Below are 8213 nucleotides of genomic sequence, written 5' to 3' on the forward strand. Positions count from 1 at the left end.
CTCTAGAGTTTTTTCATTCTGCCTGACTGAAACTCTATACACATTGCACAACTCCCCATTTCTCTTTCCTCCTAGGCGGTGGCAATCACCATTCTACTTTGTTTCTGTGAGTCTGACCGCTTTAGATATCCCATGTAAGTGTAATCATGCATCATTTCTCCTTACATGACTGGCTTGTTTCACTTAGTATAATGTCCTAAAGTTTCATTCATATTGTAGCATATGACATAATTTCCTTCCTTTATAAAACTGAGTAATATTCCATTGTATATATTTACCGTATTTTATTTATCCACTCATCTGTTGATGTATGATTAGGTTGAGTCCACATCTTGGCTATTATGACTAATGCTGCAATGAACATGGGAGCACAGCTAACTCTTTGCGATCCTGATCTCAATTCATTTAGGTAAATACTTTGAAGTGAGATTGCTGAATGATATGGTAGTTCTCTTTTTAAAATTTTGAGGAAACTTCATACTGTTTTTCAAAGCAGCTGCACCATTTACTTTCCCACCAACAGTGCAGAAGGGTTCCAATTTCTCCACATCCTCAGCAACACTTGTTATTTTCTTTTCTTTTTTAAAAATATTTTAATTTAAAGGAAGAGATTACATGTGAGTGTTTGTTACACTGTTATGTTATGTACTGGTGGAGATTGTGCTTCTAATTCACCCATTACCCAAATAGTGAGTGTTGTACCCAGTAGACAATTTTTCGGTCTGCCCTGTCCTCTCACCCTCCCCTGTTTTGGAGTCTCCAATGTCTATCACTTCCATCTTTATTTCCATGTGCACCCATTGTTTAGCACTGATTTATAAATGAGAACATGTAGTATTTGATTTTCTGTTTCTGAGCTACTTCATTTAAGTAATGACCTCCAGCTCCATCCATGTTACTGCAAAGGACATTCATTCCTTTTTGTGGCTCTGTGGTATTCCATTTTGTGTGTGTATGCGTGTGTGTGTGTGTATGTGTGAGTATACATGGTATTTAATATATATATAATACATGTATGTATATATGTATATTACATCAATAAATATTATTTATATAATTATATATACATACGTATATGTATTATATATTATAAATAATAATATAAATATTATTTATTGATGTGATATACCATATTTAATGTGATACACGTGCGCGCATGCACACACACACACACACAGACATTTTCTTTATCCAGTCAACCATTAGATAGACACTTATGTTGGTTCTATGACTCTCCTATTGTGAATATTGCTGTGATGGACATACAAGTTCAGATGTCTTTTTTATAAAACAGTTTATTTTTCTTTGAAGAAATACCCAGTGTTGGAATTGCTGGGTTGAATGGAGTTCTACTTTCAGTTCTTTGAGATACCTCCATATTGTTTTTGTAAAGGTTGAACTAATTTGCATTCCCTCCAACAGTGTATGAGCATTCCCTTTTCTCTGCATCCACGCCAACATTTGTTATATTTGACTTTTAACTCTAGTCATTCTGACTATTGTGAGATGATATCTTATTGTGGTTTTAACTTATATTTCTCTGATGTTTAATGATGTTGAGCAATTTTTATGTTTCTTTTTCACTTATTATTTCTTCTTTTGATAAATGTCTGTTCATTTCTTTGCTAGTTTTTAATGGGGTGTGTTGTTTGTATCTTATTGAGATTTTGAATTCCTTATAGATTCTGGATATTAGTCCTTTGTGAGAGGCATAATTTGCAAATATTTCTCCCATTCTGTAGGTTGTCTGTTTACTCTGTTGATTATTTATTTTGTTGTATCGAAGACTTTGTTTAATTGAATCTCATGTCTATTTTTATTTTTGTTTCATTTGATTTTGGAGTATTCATCATAAGTTATTTGCCTAGACCAATCTCCAGAGGAGTTTTTTTCTAGCTTTCTTCTAGAATTTGTATATCTTCAGGTCTTACTTTTAGTCTTTCATCTATATTGCCAATTTTTGTATAAAGTGAAAGATAAGGGTCGATTTTCATTCTTCTGCATATGGCTAACCAATTTTCCCAACGATATTTTTTGAATAGGATGTCCTTTTCAGATTTGTTATTTTGGTCAACTTTATTGATGATCAGTGGGTTGTAGGTACGTGGCTTTATTTCTGGGTTCTTTATCCTGTTTCACTGATCAATGCATCTCTTTTTGAACCAGTACCACATTGTTTTAGTTACTAAATTCTTGTAGTGTAATTTGAAGTCAGGCAATATGATGCCTCTGGATATGTTTTTCTTGTTTAGTAATTCTTTGGCTCTTTGGGCTCTTTTTGGGTTTTGTGTGAACTTTAGGACTTTTTTTTTTTTTTTCTAATTCCATGAAAAATGATGTTGACAATTTGATAGGGATTATGTTGAATCTGTGGATTATTATGGACAGTGTTATCATTTTAATTATATCAATTTCTTCCTACCCATGAGCATGGGATGTTTTCCATTTGTTTGTCATCTATGATTTCTTTCATCAGTGCTTTGTAGTTTTCTTTGTAGAAATCTTTCACCTCCTTGCTTAAATGTATTTATAGGTATTTCATCTATTTGTTACTATTGTAAATGAGATTGAGTTCTTGATTTGGATCTCAGCCCAAATACTACTTTTTAAAAATAGGAAGTTTCCTGAGTTTGCATATTCTCCTCTCACGGGGACCATGCTAATCTTTCCTGTAGCATTCTAATTTTAGTATATGTGCTGCTGAAGAGAGCACCAAACATTACTGATGTATAAAAATGCTACTGACTTTTATACATCAATTTTGTAAGGTTCATTTGCTCTATAGTCACTTATGTCTAGAGTTTCTTTGTTGATTTCCTGCCCCAATAATCTGGTGATATCAGTAGGGTGTTGAGTTACTCACTATTATTTTATTGGTATCAATCTGTTTTTCTGGTCTAGTAGTATTTGTTTTATGAAACTGGATGCTCCAATGTTGGGTACATATATATTTAGGATAGCTAAATCTTCTTCTTGTATTGAACCCTTCATCATTATCTAATATCCTACTTAGTGTAATTTTTACTGATATTGGTTTATAGTCTGTCTTATGTGATATAAAGATGGCTGGTCATGCTCATTTTTGTTTTGTTTTCCATTTGTATAATATGTCTTTTTTTACCCCTTTACTTTGTCTGTAGTAGTTTTTAGCCAATAGTAACTATCTCGTAGGTAGCAAGTTGTTGTGTCTTTTTTTCTTTAAAATACAATTTTCCATTTTGTATGTTTTAGGTAAAGCATTTAGGCCATTTATATTCAAAAGGAATATTGATATGAAAGGTTTTGTTCCTGTCATAGTGTTGCTAGCTAGTTGCCTTGGAGTTTCAATTGTGTAATTGCTTTATAAGAGTTGTGAGATTTGTAGTTAGGTATCCTTTTATGATAGTGAATATCATCCTTTTTGTTTCCATGTTACAAATCCTTTGAGTATTTTTCATTTGACGAGTCTAATGGTAACACATTTTCTTTGTAGTTATTTGTTTGAGAAAGACTTTAGTTTTGCTTCATTTTTGAAGTTTTGTTTGGTAAGATATGAAATCCTTGACTGGCATTTTTTATACATAAAGAGACTAAAAACAGGCTCCTAATCTCATCTGCTTATAATTTCTGCTAAAAAATCTGCTGTTAGTCTGATGGATTGCCTGCAAAGGGATTCATCACTTCTCTCTTACTGATCTTAGGATTTTTTTTCCTTCATATTGACTTTGGATAGTCTGATGACTATATTCTTTCATGAGGTTTTTCTTGAAATGTATCATCTAAGAGGTCTCTTAACTTCTTGTATCTGGTTAACTAAATCTCTCCCAAGACCAGGGAAATTTTCCTGAAATATTTGGTTAAATATATTTCTCATACTTTTTACTTTTTTGTCTTCTCCCTCTGCAATACCTGTAACTCATAGGTTTGGATGCTTTACAAAATCTTTTATTTCTCAAAAGGTTTTTTCATTTTTTCATTTTTTAAATTTTTTATTTTTTTGTCTGGTTAATTTGAAAGATCTGTCTACTAGCTCTGAAATTCTCTTTTCCACTGGTCTAGCCAGTTGTAAAAAGTCTCAGCTGTCTTTTCTTAATCCTTCAACAAATTTTTATTTCCTGAAGTTATATTGTTTTAAATGATATCTGTCTCTTCGTTTATACCCTAAACTGCTTTTCTGATTTAATTCTGTTGGCTTCAACTTTCACTTGTATCTCACTGTGCTTCTTAAAAATCAGTATTTTGAATTCTTTATCTGGTATGTCAAATATTTCATTTTGGTTAGAATTCCTTGCTGGAGAGCTGGTGTGATCCTTTGGAGATGTAATCCTCTGGTTTTTCATACTTTCATAGTTGTTTCTCTGGTTCCTTCTCATGAAAGGAAGCTACATCTCTTCCTTATTTGTTGAATTTGCTTTCATTTAGATGGGAATTTTCCTTTATATAGTATGTTGTATTGGGTCTTTTGGCTTTGTTTCTGGGTACTTTCAGCAGCAGAGTCTCTATAAGTTTCTTAGTTACAGATAGCCTTTTGTGGTGTTTTTTTTTTTTCAAATGCTGATTCCAGTTGTAATGTATGGGACATGTGGGCAGGCTCACAGCCTCTAGTGGGGCTAGGGTGACAGAAGTCTCAGGAAGCTTATCTCATTCCCTAGTACTGTGCACTTGTGTCAGCAGATTTTCTACTGTGTTGTGCCATTCAACCTCTAGGCCAGTAGGTGGTACTTATAGGTAAGATTTGGCTGTAGCTAATGCAGATTGGTACATATATGATCCTGTTTACTGGAAGAAACTCTCTATTGCCTTAGGAAGAGGGCTAATTTTTCTCAAATGAACACTGCTTTCCTACCTTCTCCTCCCTGGGATCTGAGGTGTCCTTTGCTCTTCTGATAAATTCCCATTTTCCTTCTTGAATTAAAGCTCACAGCCTTGATCTTTACATACTATTTTGCTATTTCCAAGTAGTTGAAACTTGCTAAAAGCCTGTAATCATCTTGTTAAAAACAAATGAACGAACAAATAAAAAACAACAAAAATATCCCACATTTGTTGTTTTCTGTTTTTTCAAATGCCCATTCTATCAGATGTGAGGTGATATCTCATTATTGTTTTCAGTTTCATTTCCTTGTTGATTAGCCATAGTGAGAATCTTTTCATATACATGTTGCCACTTGTATGTCTTCTTTGAAGAAATATCTATTCATATACTTACTTTGTATATTTTTAATTGAGTTGTATGGTTTTCTTGTATATTTTGGATATTAACCACTTATCCAGTTTAGAAATATCTTCTCTCATTCTGTAGGTTACCTTTTCACTTTATTGGTTGTTTCCTTTGCTGCACATAAACTTTTAGATTGACATATTCCAAATTGTCTATTTTTGTGTTTGTTGCTTGTGGTTTTGATGTTACATCCAACTATTTGATGCCAATATAGTGTTATAAAGATTTGCCTTCATATTTTCTTCTAGGAGTTTTGCAACTTTGGGTCTTATGTCTTTAATCCACTTAGACTTGATTTTTGTGTATGGCACAGGATAAAATTCTATTTTCATTTTTGCATGTAGATATTCAACTTTACCAAATCTATTTATAGAAAAGACTATCCTTTCCCCACTGTGTATTCTCGGTATCTTTGTTGGAGATCATTTGACCATACATGTGTGGGTTTATTTCTGGGCTGTCTATTCTATGTGATTAGATTACATGTCTGTCTTTATGCCTGTACTATACTCTTGATTACTATAGTTTTTTTCATATGTATTGAATTTCAGAAGTGTGGGGCTTTCCACGGTTGTTCTTTCTCAAGATTGTTTTGGTTCTATGGGATTCTTTATGTTTCCATATTAAATTTAGTATTTTTTTTCTATTTCTGAAAAAAAAAGTCATTGAGATTTTCATAGGGGTTGCATTGATATTTTACATTGCTTTATATAATAAGAACATTTTAGCAATATTAAGTCTTCCAAGCCACAAACACAGTATGTCTTTCCATTTACTTATGTCTTCTTTATTCTTTGAAAAATGTTTTGTAATTTTCAATGTGCAAGGCTTTCACATCTGGATAAGTTTACTCTTAATTACTTCTTTTTGGATGCTAATATAAATAGGACTACTTTTTAAATTTCCCTTTTAGATTTTTTTGTTGTTGTTGCAAGAAATACAACTGATATTTGTATGTTGATTTTGTATCTTGAAAGTTTACTGAATTTGTTTATTATTTCTAACAGGATTTTAAAAAGTCTTTAGAGTTTTCTATATATGAGATCATATCATCTGCAAACAGGGACTTAGGTTTGGGGGCACATTTGCAGGTTTGTTATATGAGTAAGTTGCATGTTGGTGTACATGCAACTTACCCATATAACTATGCTAATAAGCATAGTCCTGATAGTTTTTTTTTTTAATCCTCTATCCTCAAATAGACCCCAGTGTATATTATTCCCTTCTTTGTGTCCATCTGTACCCAATGTTTAACTCCCATTTATAAGTGAGAACGTGCTGTATTTGATTGTCTGTTCCTATATTAATTCGCTTAGGAAAATGGCCTGCAGCTGCATCCATGTTGCTACAAACAAAAGGCATGATGGTATGCTTTTTTTTTTTGATGGATAGTGTTCCATGCTGTATAGATACCACGTGTACTATATTTTCTTTATTGAATCACTGTTGGGCATCTAGGCTGATTCCATGTATTAGTTATTTAGAACAATGCTGCAATGAGCATACACCTGCATGTGTCTTTATGGCATAACGATTTATTTACCTTTGGCTATATGTCCAATAATGCATTTTCTGGGTCAGATGATAGTTCTGTATTAAGTTCTTTGAGAAGTCTTCAAAATGCTTCCCATAATGGCTGAAATAATTTAGCCTCTACCAAGCAGTACATAACCATTCCCTTTTCTCTTCAACCTTGCCAGCATATATAATTTTTGACTTCGTTATAGTAGCCATTCTGACTAGGTGAGATACTATCTCATTGTGGTTTTGATTTGCATTTCTCTAATGATTGGTGATGCTGAGCACTCATAATGCTTTTTGGCCACATGTGTCCTCTCTTGGGAAGTGTCTGTTCATGTCCTTTTTTAAAGGGGTTGTTTTCTGCTTGTAAATTTGTTAAAGTTTCTTATAGATTCTGGATATTAGACCTTTGTCAGATGCATAGTTTGCAAAATATTTTCTCCCATTCTTTAAGTTGTCTGTTTACTCTGTTGATAGTTTATTTTGATGTGTGGAAACTCTTTAGTTTATTTAGATAACATTGGTCAACTTTCTTTCTTGTTGCAATTATGCTTAGTGTCTTCATCATAAAATTTTTGCCAGGTTCTATGTTCAGAATGGTATTTCTTAGGTTATTCATATGGTTAGGCTCTGTGTCCCCACCCAAATCTCATCTTGAATTATAATCCCCATAATTCCCACATGTCAAGGGTGGTATCTGGTGGAAGATGATTGGATCATGGAGGCAGATTCCCCCATGCTGTTCTCATGATAGTGAGTGAGTTCTCACGGGATCTAATGGTTTCATAAGCATTTGAGAATTCCTCCTACATATGCAGTCTGTCTCTCTGTTTCACCTGTGCCATGTAAGATGTGCCTCTTCCCCTTCCACTATGATTGTAAATTTCCTGAGGCCTTCCCAGTCATGTGGAATGAGTCTATTAAACCGCCTTCCTTTATAAATTACCCAGTCTTGGGTATTTATTTATAGCAATGTAGGAACAAAACAATACACTTGTCTTCAAGGGTTTTTATAGTTTTTTGTTTTAACTTTAAGTCTTTAATCTATCTTGAGTTAATTATCGTATATGGTATAAGGAAGGGGTCCAGTTTCAGTCTTTTACATATAACTAGCCAGTTGTCCCAGCACCATTTATTAAATAGGGAGTCCTTTCTCCATTGCTTATTTTTGTCAACTTTGTCAAAGATCAGACAGTTGTTGGTGTGCAGCATTATTTCTAGGTTCTCTAGTCTATTCCATTGGTTTATGTGTTTGCTCTTGTATTAGTACCATGCTGTTTCAGTTTCTGTATCCTTTTATTATAGTTTCAAATCAGGAAATGTGATGCTTTAGCTTTGTTATTTTTGCTTAGAATTGCTTTGACTCTTCAGGCTCTTTTGTGGTTCTATATGCATTTTAGAGTTTTGTGAAAAATGTCATCAATATTGTTGTAGGTATAGCCTTGAATCTGTACATTGCTTTGGGAAGCATGGCCATTTTAATGATACTGAA

The 8213-nt window shown here is 33.2% G+C and overlaps 1 non-coding gene across 1 annotated transcript; it reads right to left on the reverse strand.

Moving 5' to 3' along the window:
- Nucleotides 1-2606: 2606 nt before the first annotated feature.
- On the reverse strand, nt 2607-2713 carry LOC123568119 (U6 spliceosomal RNA). Its single transcript, XR_006691345.1, has one exon. It is a non-coding gene; the product is annotated as a U6 spliceosomal RNA (small nuclear RNA).
- Nucleotides 2714-8213: the final 5500 nt, after the last annotated feature.

The sequence above is a fragment of the Macaca fascicularis genome, chromosome 12 (assembly GCF_037993035.2).
Source record: "Macaca fascicularis isolate 582-1 chromosome 12, T2T-MFA8v1.1".
Taxonomy (NCBI): domain Eukaryota; kingdom Metazoa; phylum Chordata; class Mammalia; order Primates; family Cercopithecidae; genus Macaca; species Macaca fascicularis.